The sequence below is a fragment of the Armigeres subalbatus genome, chromosome 1 (genome assembly GCF_024139115.2).
Source record: "Armigeres subalbatus isolate Guangzhou_Male chromosome 1, GZ_Asu_2, whole genome shotgun sequence".
NCBI lineage: Eukaryota > Metazoa > Arthropoda > Insecta > Diptera > Culicidae > Armigeres > Armigeres subalbatus.
This window is the reverse complement of record NC_085139.1, coordinates 57,096,370-57,114,203: the sequence shown is the minus strand read 5'-3', so window position 1 is coordinate 57,114,203 and position 17,834 is coordinate 57,096,370. Positions and strand designations below refer to the sequence as shown.

At 46.1% G+C, this 17,834-nt stretch overlaps 1 long non-coding RNA gene across 1 annotated transcript in view; it reads left to right on the top strand.

Annotated features, from left to right (window-relative positions):
- The window catches only part of LOC134225882 (uncharacterized), a 36,169-nt gene that overhangs the window by 17,225 nt on the left and 1,110 nt on the right, over positions 1-17,834 (top strand). The window contains exon 3 of the long non-coding RNA XR_009983343.1: positions 11,375-11,601. This is a non-coding gene — a long non-coding RNA (uncharacterized LOC134225882). The remainder of the gene's footprint in view (positions 1-11,374; positions 11,602-17,834) is intronic.

The following is a 17,834-nucleotide window of genomic DNA, read 5'->3' as shown; positions in this document are numbered from 1 at the left end:
AACTGCGGAAGAACTTCCGGAGGAATTCCTGTAGGAACTTCCGAGGAATTCCTGGAGAACTTCCCTAGGAATTCCTGGAGGAACTTACGGAGGAATTCCTGGAGGAACTTCCGTAGGAACTCCCGGAGGAACTTCCGTAGGAATTCCTAGAGGAACTTCCGTAGGAATTCCTAGAGGAACTTCCGTAGGAATTCCTAGAGGAACTTCCGTAGGAATTCCTAGAGGAACTTCCGTAGGAATTCCCGGAGGAACTTCCATAGGAATTCCCGGAGGAACTTCCGTAGGAATTCCCGGAGGAACTTCCGTAGGAATTCCCGGAGGAACTTCCGTAGGAATTCCCGGAGGAACTTCCGTAGGAATTCCCGGAGGAACTTCCGTAGGAATTCCCGGAGGAACTTCCGTAGGAATTCGGAGGAACTTCCGTAGGAATTCCCGGAGGAACTTCCGTAGGAATTCGGAGGAACTTCCGTAGGAATTCTGGAGGAACTTCCGTAGGAATTCCCGGAGGAACTTCCGTAGGAATTCCCGGAGGAACTTCCGTAGGAATTCCGGAGGAACTTCCGTAGGAATTCCCGGAGGAACTTCCGTAAAATTCGGAGGAACTTCCGTAGGAATTCCGGAGGAACTTCCGTAGGAATTCGGAGGAACTTCCGTAGGAATTCCGGAGGAACTTCCGTAGGAATTCTGGAGGAACTTCCGTAGGAATTCCCGGGGGAACTTCCGTAGAATTCCGGAGGAACTTCCGTAGAATTCGGAGGAACTTCCGTAGGAATTCTGGAGGAACTTCCGTAGGAATTCCTGGAGGAACTTCCGTAGGAATTCAGGGAACTTCCGTAGAATTCCAGGGAACTTCCGTAGGAATTCCTGGGAACTTCCGTAGGAATTCCCGGGGAACTTCCGTAGGAATTCGGAGGAACTTCCGTAAATTCCGGAGGAACTTCCGTAGGAATTCGGAGGAACTTCCGTAGGAATTCCCGGGGGAACTTCCGTAGGAATTCCCGGAGGAACTTCCGTAGGAATTCCGGAGGAACTTCCGTAAAGATTCCGGAGGAACTTCCGTAGGAATTCGGAGGAACTTCCGTAGGAATTCGGAGGAACTTCCGTAGGAATTCCGGAGGAACTTCGTAGGACTTCCTGGGGAACTTCCGTAGGAATTCCGGAGATACTTCCGTAGGAATTCGGAAGAACTTCCGTAAGAATTCCTGAGGAACTTCCGTAGGAATTCGGAGGAACTTCCGTAGGAATTCCTGGGAACTTCAGGAATTCCTGGGGAACTTCCGTAGGAATTCCCTGGGAACTTCCGTAGGAATTCCTGGGAACTTCCGTAGGAATTCCGGGAACTTCCGTAGAATTCCCGGAGGAACTTCCGTAGGAATTCCTGGGAACTTCCGTAGGAATTCGGAGGAACTTCCGTAGGAATTCCCGGAGGAACTTCCGTAGAATTCTGGGGAACTTCCGTAGGAATTCGGAGGAACTTCCGTAGGAATTCCCGGAGGAACTTCCGTAGGAATTCCCGGAGGAACTTCCGTAGAATTCGGAGGAACTTCCGTAGGAATTCCAGGAGGAACTTCCGTAGGAATTCCCGGAGGAACTTCCGTAGGAATTCGGAGGAACTTCCGTAGGAATTCCCGGAGATACTTCCGTAGAATTCTGGAGGAACTTCCGTAGGAATTCCCGGAAGAACTTCCGTAAGAATTCTGGAGGAACTTCCGTAGGAATTCGGAGGAACTTCCGTAGGACTTCCTGGGGAACTTCCGTAGGAATTCCCGGAGAACTTCCGTAGGAATTCCCGTGGGAACTTCCGTAGGAATTCCCGTGGGAACTTCCGTAGGAATTCCCGTGGGAACTTCCGTAGGAATTCCCGTGGGAACTTCCGTAGGAATTCCCGTGGGAACTTCCGTAGGAATTCCCGTGGGAACTTCCGTAGGAATTCCCGTGGGAACTTCCGTAGGAATTCCCGGGGGAACTTCCGTAGGAATTCCCAGGGGAACTTCCGTAGGAATTCCCAGGGGAACTTCCGTAAGATTCCTGGGGAACTTCCGTAGGAATTCCCGTGGGAACTTCCGTAGGAATTCCCGGAGGAACTTCCGTAGGAATTCCCGGAGGAACTTCCGTAGGAATTCCCGGAGGAACTTCCGTAGGAATTCCCGGAGGAACTTCCGTAGGAATTCCCGGAGGAACTTCCGTAGGAATTCCCGGAAGAACTTCCGTAGGAATTCCCGGAAGAACTTCCGTAGGAATTCCCGGAAGAACTTCCGTAGGAATTCCCGGAGGAACTTTCGCAGGAATTCCGGAGGAACTTTCGCAGGAATTCCCGGAAGAACTTCCGTAAGAATTCCCGGAGGAACTTCCGTAGGAATTCCCGGAGGAACTTCCGTAGGAATTCCCGGGGGAACTTCCGTAGGAATTCCCGGGGGAACTTCCGTAGGAATTCCCGGGGGAACTTCCGTAGGAATTCCCGGGGGAACTTCCGTAGGAATTCCCGGGGGAACTTCCGTAGGAATTCCCGGAGAAAGTTCCGTAGGAATTCCGGAAGAACTTCCGTAAGAATTCTTGGAGGAACTTCCGTAGGAATTCCCGGGGGCTATTCCGTTGGAATTCCCGGGGGAATTTCCGTAGGAATTCCCGGGGGAACTTCCGTAGGAATTCCCGCGGGAACTTCCGTAGGAATTCCCGGGGGAACTTCAGTAGGAATTCCCGGGGGGACTGCCGTAGGAATGCCGTGGGGAACGTCCGTAGGAATTCCTGGAGGAACTTCCGGAGGAATTCCAGGAAAAATTCCCGGGGGAACTTCCGTAGGAATTCCCGGGGGAACTTCCGTAGGAATTCCCGGGGGAACTTCCGTAGGAATTCCCGGGGGAACTTCCGTAGGAATTCCCGGGGGAACTTCCGTAGGAATTCCCGGGGGAACTTCCGTAGGAATTCCCGGGGGAACTTCCGTAGGAATTCCCGGAGGAACTTCCGTAGGAATTCCCGGAGATACTTCCGTAGGAATTCCCGGAGGAACTTCCGTAGGAATTCCCGGAAGAACTTCCGTAAGAATTCCCGGAGGAACTTCCGTAGGAATTCCCGGAGGAACTTCCGTAGGACTTCCCGGGGGAACTTCCGTAGGAATTCCCGGGGGAACTTCCGTAGGAATTCCCGGGGGAACTTCCGTAGGAATTCCCGGGGGAACTTCCGTAGGAATTCCCGGGGGAACTTCCGTAGGAATTCCCGGAGGAACTTCCGTAGGAATTCTCGGGGGAACTTCCGTAGGAATTCCGGAGGAACTTCCGTAGGAATTCCTGGGAACTTCCGTAGAATTCCTGGGAACTTCCGTAGGAATTCGGAGGAACTTCCGTAGGAATTCCTGGGAACTTCCGTAGAATTCCCGGAGGAACTTCCGTAGGAATTCCCGGAGATACTTCCTTAGGAATTCTGGAGGAACTTCCGTAGGAATTCCCGGAAGAACTTCCGTAAGAATTCCGGAGGAACTTCCGTAGGAATTCCTGGGAACTTCCGTAGGAATTCCTGGAGGAACTTCCGTAGGAATTCTGGGGAACTTCCGTAGAAATTCCCGGGGAACTTCCGTAGGAATTCCGGAGGAACTTCCGTAGGAATTCCTGGGAACTTCCGTAGGAATTCTGGAGGAACTTCCGTAGGAATTCCGGAGGAACTTCCGTAGGAATTCCTGGGAACTTCCGTAGGAATTCCCGGAGGAACTTCCGTAGGAATTCCCGGAGGAACTTCCGTAGGAATTCCCGGAGGAACTTCCGTAGGAATTCCCGGAGGAACTTCCGTAGGAATTCCCGGAGGAACTTCCGTAGGAATTCCCGGAGGAACTTCCGTAGGAATTCCCGGAGGAACTTCCGTAGGAATTCCCGGAGGAACTTCCGTAGGACTTCCCGGGGGAACTTCCGTAGGAATTCCCGGAGATACTTCCGTAGGAATTCCCGGAAGAACTTCCGTAAGAATTCCCGGAGGAACTTCCGTAGGAATTCCCGGAGGAACTTCCGTAGGAATTCCCGGGGGAACTTCCGTAGGAATTCCCGGGGGAACTTCCGTAGGAATTCCCGGGGGAACTTCCGTAGGAATTCCCGGAGGAACTTCCGTAGGAATTCCCGGAGGAACTTCCGTAGGAATTCCTGGGAACTTCCGTAGGAATTCGGAGGAACTTCCGTAGGAATTCCCGGAGGAACTTCCGTAGGAATTCCCGGGGGAACTTCCGTAGGAATTCCCGGAGGAACTTCCGTAGGAATTCCCGGAGGAACTTCCGTAGGAATTCCCGGGGGAACTTCCGTAGGAATTCCCGGAGGAACTTCCGTAGGAATTCCCGGAAGAACTTCCGTAAGAATTCCCGGAGGAACTTCCGTAGGAATTCCCGGAGGAACTTCCGTAGGAATTCCCGGGGGAACTTCCGTAGGAATTCCCGGGGGAACTTCCGTAGGAATTCCCGGGGGAACTTCCGTAGGAATTCCCGGGGGAACTTCCGTAGGAATTCTGGAGATACTTCCGTAGGAATTCCTGGGAACTTCCGTAGGAATTCCCGGAAGAACTTCCGTAAGAATTCCCTGGAGGAACTTCCGTAGGAATTCCGGAGGAACTTCCGTAGGACTTCCTGGGGAACTTCCGTAGGACTTCCTGGGGAACTTCCAGGAATTCCTGGGAACTTCCGTAGGAATTCGGGAACTTCCGTAGGAATTCCTGGGGAACTTCCGTAGGAATTCTGGGGAACTTCCGTAGAATTCCCGGAGGAACTTCCAGGAATTCTGGGAACTTCCGTAGGAATTCCTGGGGAACTTCCAGGAATTCGGGGAACTTCCGTAGGAATTCCTGGAGGAACTTCCAGGAATTCTGGGAACTTCCGTAGGAATTCCTGGGGAACTTCCAGGAATTTCTGGAGGAACTTCCGGAGGAATTCCCGGGGTAACTTCCGTAGGAATTCCCGGAGGAACTTCCGTAGGAATTCTCGGGGGAACTTCCGTAGGAATTCCCGGGGGAACTTCCGTAGGAATTCCCGGGGGAACTTCCGTAGGAATTCCCGGGGGAACTTCCGTAGGAATTCCCGGGGGAACTTCCGTAGGAATTCCCGGGGGAACTTCCGTAGGAATTCCCGGAGGAACTTCCGTAGGAATTCCCGGAGGAACTTCCGTAGGAATTCCCGGAGGAACTTCCGTAGGAATTCCCGGAGGAACTTCCGTAGGAATTCCCGGAGGAACTTCCGTAGGAATTCCCGGAGGAACTTTCGCAGGAATTCCCGGAGGAACTTTCGCAGGAATTCCCGGAGGAACTTCCGCAGGAATTCCCGGAGGAACTTCCGCAGGAATTCCCGAAGGAACTTCCGCAGGAATTCCCGGAGGAACTTCCGCAGGAATTCCCGGAGGAACTTCCGTAGGAATTCCCGGAGGAACTTCCGTAGGAATTCCCGGAGGAACTTCCGTAGGAATTCTCGGAGGAACTTCCCTAGGAATTCCCGGAGGAACTTCCATAGGAATTACAGGATAAACTTCCGTGGGAATTCCCGGAGAAACTTCCGTAGGAGGTTCGGAGGAACTTCCGTAGGAATTCCCGGAGGAACTTCCGTAGGAATTCCCGGAGGAACTTCCGTAGGAATTCCCGGAGGAACTTCCGTAGGAATTCCCGGAGGAACTTCCGTAGGAATTCCCGGAGGAACTTCCGTAGGAATTCCCGAAGGAACTTCCGTAGGATTTCCCAGAGGAACTTCCGTAGGAATTCCCAGAGGAACTTCCGTAGGAATTCCCAGAGGAACTTCTGTAGGAATTCCCGGAGGAACTTTCCGTAGGAATTCCTGAAAGAACTTTCGTGAGAATTCCTGAAGGAGCTTTCGTGGGAATTCCTGGAGGAACTTCCGGAGAAATTCCTTGAGAAAACTTGAAGAACTTCGGAGGAATTGCAGTAGCAATTTCTGGAGAATTTCCCGAAGGAATTCCCGGAGGAATTTACGAAGAAATTCCCGGATTAATTATCGAAGGAATTTCCGAATCAATTACTGAAGGACTTTCCGAAGCGATTCCTGGAGGAATTCCCGAGGGCATTGCAAGAAAAATTCCCGAAGGCATTCCCGGAGGAATTCCCGAAGGAATTATCATGTCAGATGAATTCCCGTAGGGATTCGCAGAGGATTTCCCGAAGGAATTCCAGGAAGAATACCCGAAGGAATTCCCGAAAAGATTCCCGGAGGATTTCTCGCAGGAATTTCCGAAGAAATTTCCTAGGTAATTCCTAAAAATAATTCCGGAGGAATTCACGGAGAAATTCCCGGAGGAATTCACGAAACAAAATTCTGGAGGAACTCCTGAAGGAACTTCCGGAGGAATTCCTGAAGGAACTTTTGGAGTAGTTTTTGAAAGAACTTTCGGGGAAATTCCTGGGAGAGAATCCGGAACAATTCTTAAGGAAAAAATCCTGGAGGAATTCCCGAAGGAGTTCCGGAAGAATTCCCGAAGGAGGAATTCTGGAGGAATAATTGAGGCAGGGTTTCTCGAAGGAATTCCCGGAGGAATTCCTAAAGGAACTTCTGGAGGAATCCCTGAAGAACTTCCGGAGAAATTCCTTGGGAGAGGAAATTCCTTGTGAGAGGAACTTCCGGAGAAATTTTTGGAGGAACGTCCGGAGGAATTGCTGGAGATGCATCTTCCTCCTCTTTCAGAAGTTCCTTCAATAATTCCTTCGGAATTTCCTTCAGAAATGTCTCAGGAAATTCCTTCAAGAGTTTTCCGGAAGTTTCTTCAGGAATTTCTCAGGAAGGTCGTACAGGAATTCCTTCAAAGGAAAATGCCTGAAGGAAATCCCGAATGGATTTCCGGAGGAATTCTCGAAGGAATTCTCATATAGGAATGCCCAAATGAATTCCCGGAAGAATTCCTGAAAGAATTCTCAGATGAATTCTCAAAGGAATTCCCGGAGGATTTTTCTAAGGAATTTCTGGAGGAATTCCCTAAGTAATTCCTGAAAATATTCCCGGAGGAATTCACGAAGAAATTCCCGGAGGAATTCACGAAAAAAATTTCTGGAGGAACTTCCGGAGGAATTCCTGAAGGAACTTTTGGAGTCGTTTTTGAAAGAACTTTCGGAGAAAGTCCTGGAGGAGCATCCGGAGAAATTCTCAAGGAAAAAAAATGCTGGAGGAATTCCCGAAGGAGTTCCCGGAAGAATTCCCGAAGGAGGAATTATTGAGGCAGGATTTCTCGAAGGAATTCCCGGAGGAATTCCTAAAGGAACTTCCGGAGGAATCCCTGAAAGAACTTCCGGAGAAATTCCTTGAGAAACTTCCGGAGAAATTTTTGGAGAACTTCCGGAGGAATTGCTGGAGATGCATCTTTCTCCTCTTTCAGAAGTTCCTTCAATAATTCCTCCGGAATTTCCTTCAGGAATTTCTCAGGAAGTTCCTTCAAAAGTTTCTCCGGAAGTTCCTTCAGGAATTTCTCAGGAAGGTCCTACAGGAATTCCTCCAAAGGAAAATTCCTTGAAGGAGTTCTCGAAGGGATTTCAGGAGGAATTCTCGAAGGAATTCTCATAGAAATGCCCGAATGAATTCCCGGAAGAATGCCCGAAAGAATCATCAGAGGAATTCTCAAAGGAGAATTTTTCTAAGGAATTTCTGTAGGAATTTCCTAAGTAATTCCTGAAAATTTTCCCGGAGGAATTCACGAAGAAATTCCCAGAGGAATTCACGAAAAAAATTTCTGGAGGAACTCCAGAGAAATTTTCAAGGACAAAAAAATCCTGGTGGAATTCCCGAAGGAGTTCCCGGAAGAATTCCCGAAGGAGGAATTCCCGGAGGAATTATTGAGGCAGGATTTCTCGAAAGAATTCCCGGAGGAATTCCTAAAGGAACTTCCGGAGGAATCCCTGAAAGAACTTCCGGAGAAATTCCTTGAGAAACTTCCGGAGAAATTTTTGGAGGAACGTCCGGAAGAATTGCTGGAGATGCATCTTCCTCGTCTTTCAGAAGTTCCTTCAATAATTCCTCCGGAATTTCCTTCAGGAATTTCTCAGGAAGTTCCTTCAAAAGTTTCTCCGGAAGTTCCTTCAGGAATTTCTCAGGAAGGTCCTACAGGAGGAATTCTCGAAGGAATCCTCATAGGAATGCCCGAATGAATTCCCGGAAGAATTCCCGAAAGAAATCTCAGAGGAATTCTCAAAGGAATTCCCGGAGGATTTTTCTAAGGAATTTCTGGAGGAATTTCCTAAGTAATTCCTGAAAATATTCCCGGAGGAATTCACGAAGAAATTCCCAGAGGAGCTCACGAAAAAAAATACTGGAGGAACTCCTGAAGGAACTTCCGGAGGAATTCCTGAAGGAACTTTTGGAGTAGTTTTTGAAAGAATTTTCGGAGAAATTCCTGGAGGAGCATCAGGAGAAATTCCTGAAGGAATTTCCGGAGAAATTGGAATTGTTGAAGGAACTTCCGGGGGAATTATTGAAAGAACTTCCGGAGGAGGAGAAAGAAGCACCTCTAGCAATTCCCCGGATGTTCCTTCAAGAATTTCTCCGAAAGTTCCTCAAGGAAAAAAAATTCCGGAGGAATTCCCGAAGGAGTTCATGGAACAATTCCCGAAGGAGGAATTCCAGGAGGAATTACTGAGGGAGGAATTCCTTAAGGAACTTCCGGAGAAATTCCTTAAGGAACTTCCGGAGAAATGTTGGGTGGAACGTACGGAGGAATTGCTGAAGATGCTTCTTCCTCCTCTTTCGGAAGTTCCTTCAATAACTTCTCCGGAATTTCCTTCAGAAATTTCTCAGGAAGGTCCTTCAGGTATTCCTCCAAAGGAAAATTCCTGAAGGAATTCCCGAAGGGATTTCTGGAGGAATTCTTGAAGGATTTTTCTCATATGAATGCCCGAATGAATTCCCGGATGAATTTCCGAAGGAATTCTCAGAGGAATTCCCGAAGGCGTTCCCGGAGGAATTTTCGGAGGCATTCCCGGAGGAATTCACGAAAGCATTTCTTCGCGAATTCCTCCGTGAATATTTTCGGGAGTTTCTTCAGGAATTTCTTCGGAAAATCTTCCGGGAACTCCTTTGGAAATTTCTACGTGAATTCCTCCGGGAACCTGTTCGGGAAATCCTTCGGGTATTCCTCTGGGGATTCCTTCGGGAAATCCTCTGAGAATCTTTTCGGGAATTCCGCTGGGCTGGGAATTCTTTTAGAAACTCTTCCGGGAATGCCTTCGGAAATTTCTCCGGGAATGCCTTCGGGAATTTTACCGGGAATGCCTTTGGGAATTCCTCCGGCCATGCTTTCGGGAATTCCTCCGGGCATGCCTTCGGAAATTCCACCGGGAATGTCTTCGGGAATTCCTCCGAGAATTGCTTCGGGAATTCCTCTGGAAATTCATCCGGGAATTTCTTCGTGAATTCCTCCGGGAATATTTTCGGGAATTCGTTCACTAATTTCATTGAAGGGATTCCTGGAGGGCTTCCTGGAGACTTTTCTGGACTAATACTCCAGGAAATGTTCGCATGAATTCTCAAATAAATGTCCAAAAAAGTACCAGAGAGAATTCCTAAAAATATTTTTGAAATAATTTCTTAAACAATAATTTAACTTTCATTTTGAAAACATCCCCGACAAATACTCGAAAGAATTGGTGAATCTGTTTTTTTAAATGCTAAGAGAATCCTCGAAAAATTATTCAGGATTCATTGGAAGCGGAATCTCGATGGACTTCTTCTTTTAATTAGTTCTTTTGAAGGAATTTCTAGAAAAGTTAATAAAGAAATTCCTGTGAGACTTTATACAGGTATCCCTGAAGAAACTCCTCAATGGTTTTTGGAAGAATTTTCAAATAAATTGATTGAGGAACTCACAAATGATCTCCTGAAAAATTTCTATAAATGTTCCTGAAAGAAATCAAAAAGGAATTTCTAGGAATTCCCAAAGGTACCTCTGAAAAAAAAAATGATCACGTATTCATTGTGAGACTTCAATTGGAATGGCTCGTTGATTCCAGTGGGTTCTGCTTGTAATCGAACTAATAGTTGCCACAGGTCGAGTTTTGGATTGGGGGATTCAGTTCTGTGTGTCTTTTTTGATGTACTGTATTTTGTCTCTGTGCCGGATGCGCCTCCTTGGGCTGGAAGTCTGAGGAAAGGTGACAAGTTTTCTCGTAATTTTTTTTTGGTGGATTTTGTCTTTAATTTAATTAATTTCAACTGAGTTTAATTATAATTTCAATAAAGTTTACTCTGACATTGGTACCATAGATTTCTTTGAGCGTTTCATTTGCTTATTGTGAGTTAACTGGTCTTATTTAGCATAGAACGTCGTTGTCTTGATGGATGTACGCTCCCGAAGAAGTCTTCCCTCATTGATTTGCCGTCCTGGGTGGTGTTCTCTACAGTCTCTACAGTGGTGATTGATGATTAATTCCGATTAGTTTTATTGACTAATGACGCGCTAAAATAAATGCCTGTTTTAATTTGGTTTAAAAACACTGAGCAATGATCCTTACCATGAAATATACGCGTCTCGTTGGTTTTTATTTTTAGATTAAATTGGTTCTCCTTAACAACAAAATTCGACCGGAATAAACGAAATAAGCGAATTCTCGCAAAAGAATCTTTATATAAATAACTTTCAACTTCAACGGAAGCAAGCGAGCTGTCAAAACAAACTACGCTCTCCTTTTCACTCTGATCTGGGCCATCAGCCCATCACGATCCATCCTACGATGCCTTGATGTGTTGCATGATGGTTGCGGATGAACTACTTATCGTGTAGCGCGACACAGTTGCAACAACAACAACCAAACTCATCAAAAAACGATAAGATGAGTTTAACAACACACCTCGTAAGTTGAGTTTTTCTTTTGTCTTATTATTAGCTTGAAAGGATCGAGATCGCCTGACAAGTTAGATACAGATTTTTGTCCGGTTGTTTTGGGCGATTTTAAACTTTACAGTATTCCCACAGATGATTTGTGGGAATACTTAAGGACCAGCCAGAGTAAACACGACGAGAATGCGACGCGACTCACGTAAAAAAATAAAAAAATAACAATCATTATCGATAAAATGTCGCATCGCACATCGTTTTTACTCTAGCCGGTACCTGTTTCTCAGCTCGGTGTATCGCATTAAAAGTAGTTTCTATTTAATAGATTTATACACTAATAAAAATCCACACATTTTTATTGGCAAAAATCTAAAGAAATTGACAAATAAATTTTATGTGTGCGTTAATAACCACCCGCTATGGGAAAATCCACATAAAGGTTATTAGTTAATAACGGTTATGTGTGTTTCCACATATATGCTATGCGAATTCACATAGCCGTTATGTGGGAAATGCTATAGTCAAAATTTATGTGTGCCACACATAATGGATATGATTGGATTTTTGTCAGTGTAATATTTCTTCAATTTCAGCATGGAATTTCTGTAGCAGGTTGGTGGAATAAGGAACTTTCCGGATGTTTCGATATTCGTCCACCGTGTGCTTGGCTGGCGTTGTTTGATGCGTTTCTCATCGATTAACAAATGGATTTATTTGGGCGATGAAAGGACAAGGTCTTCATGATATCGACACTGAATTCAAACTCTGAATCAGCGGTTATCCTTTGATCACTTTGTCAATGGAACTGAAGGGGGCAAAGGTATGTAAGAAATATTTTATAATATAAATGAAGTATTATTTACTTGTCATAAGACGAGTTCGTACTATCCCATTTAATTCCACCACTTGATTGTAACTTGACAGATACGTATTTCGAACTCAACAGTAAGGCCGTCTTTAGTGTCTCGTACTTGACTCGACTCGTCGAAGTACATACATATCTGTAAAGTTACAATCAAGTGGTTAAATTAAATGGGATAGTACAGTATTATTATTAGAGTAGTATTATTTAGCTAGATTTGGTCTATAGAATTGAATTGACTTATTGAACTGACTTAATTCAAATTGTGTTTTTGACACGATAGCCAGTTAGTGAATTCACTTTGTATTCATTCTCATCTTTTAGGAATCTGAAAGGGTAAGGAGAGCCCCGAAAAGAATCTTTTTTTGAAAGGAATTCTTTTGAGATTTCAAAAGAAATCTATTAGAAATATCCTAAGGAATTCCAGTAGGAATCGCTTTGCGAGTACAGGTCGTATCGCTTTAGGACTCCCAACGAGTTCTATTTGTCTCACGAAAGGTCTTCCCAAGGAATCGTTTTGGGATTCCGGAAGGATATTTTCTTGCAAAAGGGTTTTTTTCTTTTGGGATTCGAATAGGAATTCGTTTTGGAATCCACGGAATTCATAAGTAATCTTTTTGGGATTCCGAGAGAAGTCCTTTCGGAATTCCAAATGAAGTGCTTTTGGGATTCCGAAAGGGGCTCTTTTTGTATTCCGAAAGGAGTCCGGTTCCGAAAGGAGACCTTTTGGAATTTCTGAAGAAGTCCTTTTGGGATTTTAAAAGGATTTATTTTGGGTTTTCAAAAGGATTGTTGTATTTTTTGTATTTATACCGAGGTGTGACGAAAAGGCTATATAACTATATAACGTGTAAACGCCATTTGCAACCCACCATAGATGGTACGCAGCACTTTCCTTTCGAAAACTCCAAGTGCGCGTTGTTCCTCCACAAGTATCGTCCAGGTCTCATGTCCGTAGAGGACTAACTGTCTAATGAGCGTTTTGTAGATAGCCAGTTTGGTACGGCGGCGAACTCTATTCGATCGGAGCGTCTAGTGGAGTTCAAAGTACGTACGATTTCCAGCCACTATGCGTCTCCGAATTTCTCTGCTGGTATCACTTTCGGCATTCACCAGTGAGCCCAAGTATGCACAAATTCTTCTACCACCTCGATTTCGTCACCACCGATGCAAACTCGCGGTGAGTGGCTCACATTGTCTTCTCTTGAACCTCTTCCTATCATGTACTTCGTCTTCGACGTGTTGATGACTAGTCCGATCCGCTTGGCTTCCCTCTTCAGTCTGTTGTAGGCTTCCTCAATCTTCTCAAAGTTACGTGCCATAATATCTGTCGTCGGCGAAGCCAAATAGCTGGACGGACTTATTGAAAATTGTACCTCACGTGTTAATCCCTGCTCTTCGTATTACCCCTTCCGTAGCGATGTTGAATAGCAGACACGAAAGACCATCACCTTGTCGTAACCATCTGCGGGTTTCGAAGGGACTCAAGAATGTCCCTGAAACTCGAACTACGCACATCACCCGATCCATTGATCTTGATCATTGATTCGTTTTTATCAACCATGTCAGTTTATCCGGAAATTCCGTTCGTATTTGCTGCCATAGCTGGTCCCGATCGATTCTATCATATGCGGCTTTGAAGTCGATGAATAGATGATGTGTGGGCACGTTGTATTCGTGGCATTTCTGCAGTACTTGGCGAATGGCGAACGCCTGGTCCGTGGTGAAGCGTTCGCCCATAAAACCCGCCTGGTACTGCCCCACGAGCTCCCTTGCAATTGGTGCTAGTCGACGGCATAAAATTTGGGAGAGTACCTTGTAGGCGGCGTTCAGCAATGTGATTGCGCAGTAGTTGCTACAATCCAGCTTATCGCTCTTTTTGTAGATGGGACACACGACACCTTCCATCCACCCCTTGCGGCAAAACTTCCTCCTCCCAAATCTTGGTAATGACCCAGTGCAGTGCTCTAGCCAGTGCCTCACCACCGTGTTTAAATAGCTCTCCTGGTAGTTGGTCAACCCCAGGGGCTTTGTTGTTCTTCGGCCGGCCAATATCCTCCTGGATTTCCTGGAGATCCGGAGCCGGTAAAATCATGTTCTGCGCGCGTTTTCCCAGGTCCATTACCATACCGCCATCTTCGTCTGCCACATCGCCATTCAGGTGTTCTTCGTAGTGCTTCCGCCACCTTTGGATCATCTCACGCTCGTTCGTAAGAAGGTTCCCGTTTATGTCCTTACACATATCAGGCTGTGGCACGTGGCCCTTACGTGAACGGTTCAACTTCTCATAGAACTTTCGTGTGTTATTAGCGCGGTACAGTTGCTCCGTCTCTTCACGATCTCGATCTTCCTGCTGAAGCTCCTCCTGAAGCTCCTCCAGGAATTCCTCCGGAAGTTCCTCCAGGAATTCCTCCGGAAGTTCCTCCAGGAATTCCTCCGGAAGTTCCTCCAGGAATTCCTCCGGAAGTTCCTCCAGGAATTCCTCCGGAAGTTCCTCCAGGAATTCCTCCGAAAGTTCCTCCAGGAATTCCTCCGAAAGTTCCTCCAGGAATTCCTCCGGACGTTCCTCCAGGAATTCCTCCGGAAGTATCTCCAGGAATTCCTCCGGAAGTTCCTCCAGGAATTCCTCCGGAAGTTCCTCCAGGAATTCCTCCGGAAGTTCCTCCAGGAATTCCTCCGGAAGTTTCTCCAGGAATTCCTCCGGAAGTTCCTCCAGGAATTCCTCCGGAAGTTCCTCCAGGAATTCCTCCGGAAGTTCCTCCAGGAATTCCTCCGGAAGTTCCTCCAGGAATTCCTCCGGAAGTTCCTCCACGAATTCCTCCGGAAGTTCCTCCACGAATTCCTCCGGAAGTTCCTCCAGGAGTTCCTCTGGAAGTTCCTCCAGGAATTCCTCCGGAAGTTCCTCCAGGAATTCTTCCGGAAGTTCCTCCAGGAATTCCTCCGGAAGTTCCTCCAGGAATTCCTCCGGAAGTTCCTCCAGGAATTCCTCCGGAAGTTCCTCCAGGAATTCCTCCGGAAGTTCCTCCAGGAATTCCTCCGGAAGTTCCTCCAGGAATTCCTCCGGAAGTTCCTCCAGGAATTCCTCCGGAAGTTCCTCCAGGAATTCCTCTGGAAGTTCCTCCACGGATTCCTCCGGAAGTTCCTCCACGGATTCCTCCGGAAGTTCCTCCAGGAATTCCTCCGGAATAGAGTTTCCATTTCCCGGCCATTTTCGTTGTCCCGGGATTCGGGATGAATTTTTTCGTATATCCCGGGAAATCCCGGGATCCCGGGATTTTTCGATGTTTCCTTAGAAAACTTATTTTTTTATTTAAAAACGATTTTATTCAATGTTCAGGGGTAAAGTTCATATTTAGAAAGCTCTAAAACAATATTTGATGCAGCGATCTGCATTACTGCATTCTAGCACCGAGTAAAAATACTCTCAATGAATAATTGGTGAACTAACCTCGTCCCCTTTTCAGTATGATTTGGTTAGGCCGATGGAATTTTGTCCTCACTGTTGGTCCTAAAATACTCGTTTAACTGGGTGTTTTGCATCTTCAAAATAGATGTTTTGTTAATCATACTAAATTAAACAGTTAAGACATTAAAAATATTCTCAGATTATTTACTAGGGAAAACTAAGGCCACGATTTAAATGAGATTCTGAATATTTGAAGGAGATGCAATGCTTGAAATAGGTTCTGTAAAACCAACTTTTGAATATTTGTACTTTTAACTGTAGTATACGTTACAGTTAACTCCATAATTATCGATATATCAACGAGTACTCGATAACGATAACATTAAATCAACGCTCACTTTATTGTCAACGATACATCATCGTACAAACGTTATCGTTATCGAATTTGTCGTTAAATTAACGACGATAATTTATCGATTAACAACCCTGGAACATATTATGGTCCAGAGGAAGATTTCGGATAGCATAGTGTCAATGGATTATCTACAGAAACGTAATCGCCGTCCGGGATCCATGGATCGGGCGCATAAGTCTCGTGGCATCGTGAGATCATGCATTGGCTGTGAAAGTCACGGATAGCGCCGTACAGAATTTAGTGGGAGGTTCGAACTTTCGGTAGCTTGCTAGTTGGTCAGTAGGAGTCCAAGCGAAGCTTTGGTCAGGAGCTGGTCAGCACCAAAAAATAAAAATAGGCAGAGCATCGGGGTTGGACCACTTATACTTGCGTTGGGCGGCGCGAGGAGATTAGCAAGGCGAATATCAGCTAGTGTACACAACCTCGCTGTAGACGGGAGATGGGTAGGAAGCAGGCGCCAAATAGATGTAGCTGATCTTGTACTGTAGATGTTTGTCGTTCAATAATACAGAGCTGTAAATGCTGGAATAAGTATCAGTCAGTAGCCCTCCATTGAGTGGTAAAGGGAAATCTAATATTTTTGTGAAGGTGTTCTATTAACTATCCCCGATATTTTCATGTCTGCTCCTCTCTTACTAATTTAATAATAAGATGATATCGATTATGCATCACAAATAACCTTGGCTCCGTATACATGCCTGAGCCTACCAAATAAACTAACTTAAAAAAAATCATGTCTGATGGGAAGTATAAAAATATGATATGAGTTTATCACCTAAGTTGGATTTTGCGTTCAAAACAAATAACTTTTGTAAGAAGAAAAATTTACACTGTTTCCGAACTGACTGGAAATGAAACAGTATTGCTTTTTGCATTGAAACTTTTTGTTTCGTCACTGAAACCATTGACACTTGTCTTCAGCGACTGCTTCCGCGATAGAGCATTTGCACATTTCATTCACTCATACATCTACATTGCTGTCAAAATGTGCATTTGACAACTAAATTTTCAGCTAAAAGCTCTATTTTTTGACACCGGTGCACTCACACAACCAATCGACATCAGTTGTCAAAAAATCAGGAGTACCAACTTGACCACTATCTCCTTGTCGCCGAGTCTGGCGCTGAGTGCTCGGCGCGGAAACCCAAAGGTGGGAATAAAATTTTGGGGCGCATGCGCAATATTTTATGTCCCGGGTATCCCGGGATTTTCGGGATTTCAAAAATAATATCCCGGGAATCGGGAAATCCCGAATTTTCCTAAATCCCGGGATTTTTTGTCCCGGGATGTCCCGGGATGGAAACTCTACTCCGGAAGTTCCTCCAGGAATTCCTCCGGAAGTTCCTCCAGGAATTCCTCCGGAAGTTCCTCCAGGAATTCCTCCGGAAGTTCCTCCAGGAATTCCTCCGGAAGTTCCTCCAGGAATTCCTCCGGAAGTTCCTCCAGGAATTTCTCCGGAAGTTCCTCCAGAAATTCTTGCCGAAGTTCCTCCGGGAACTCTTCCGGAAGATCCTTCAGGATTTATCCAGTATGTTCCACCAGGAATTCCCCTGGAAGTTCCTCCAGAAATTCCTGGATTTCCATAAGTGGCCAATTCCAGTTTCCGGAGGAACTTCCGGAGAATTCCCGGAGGCACTTACGGAGGAATGTCTAAAGGAATTTCTTGACGATCTTTTAAAAAAACTAGTGGGGGAACTTCTGGAAGAATTCCTTGACGAACTTCTGAAGAAATTTTGGCGCTTGAAACTGGTTCACGCCGATCTACGCCACCGCCAATCACCAACGGCGTAACGCCGCCGCCGATGCCTGAAAATGGTCTATCACGCCACCGCCGGTAAAATTTCAATCAGCACCTGGAAGTACCCGGAAGGAGGCTAATTCGATCGAAAATCACCGAAATGGACTCCAGTGTACTTGTTTTGCAAAATTATGAAGTTTGCCATGCCGCAAGGTGGATTCCAAGATTGAACGAAAATTGGCCACTTCCCCAAGAGAACCAGGCCCTGGAAATTCCCGGAGCGTGGCCAATTCGATCGCAAATCGCAGAAATGTACTCCATTGTACTTGTTTTGCAAAATCATGAAGTTTGACATGTCGCAAGATGGGTTCCAAGATTGTATGAAAATTGGCCACTTCCCCAAGGGAACCAGGCCCTGAAAGCACCCGGAGGGTGGCCAATTCGATCGAAAGGCGCCGAATGTACTCCAGTGTACTTGTTTTGCAAAATCATGAAGTTTGACATGTCGCAAGATGGGTTCCAAGATTGAACGGATATTGGCCATTTCCCTAAGAGAACTAGGCCCTGGAAGTACCCGGAGAGTGGTCAATTCGATCTAAAATCGCCGAAATTTACTCCAGTGTACTTGTTTT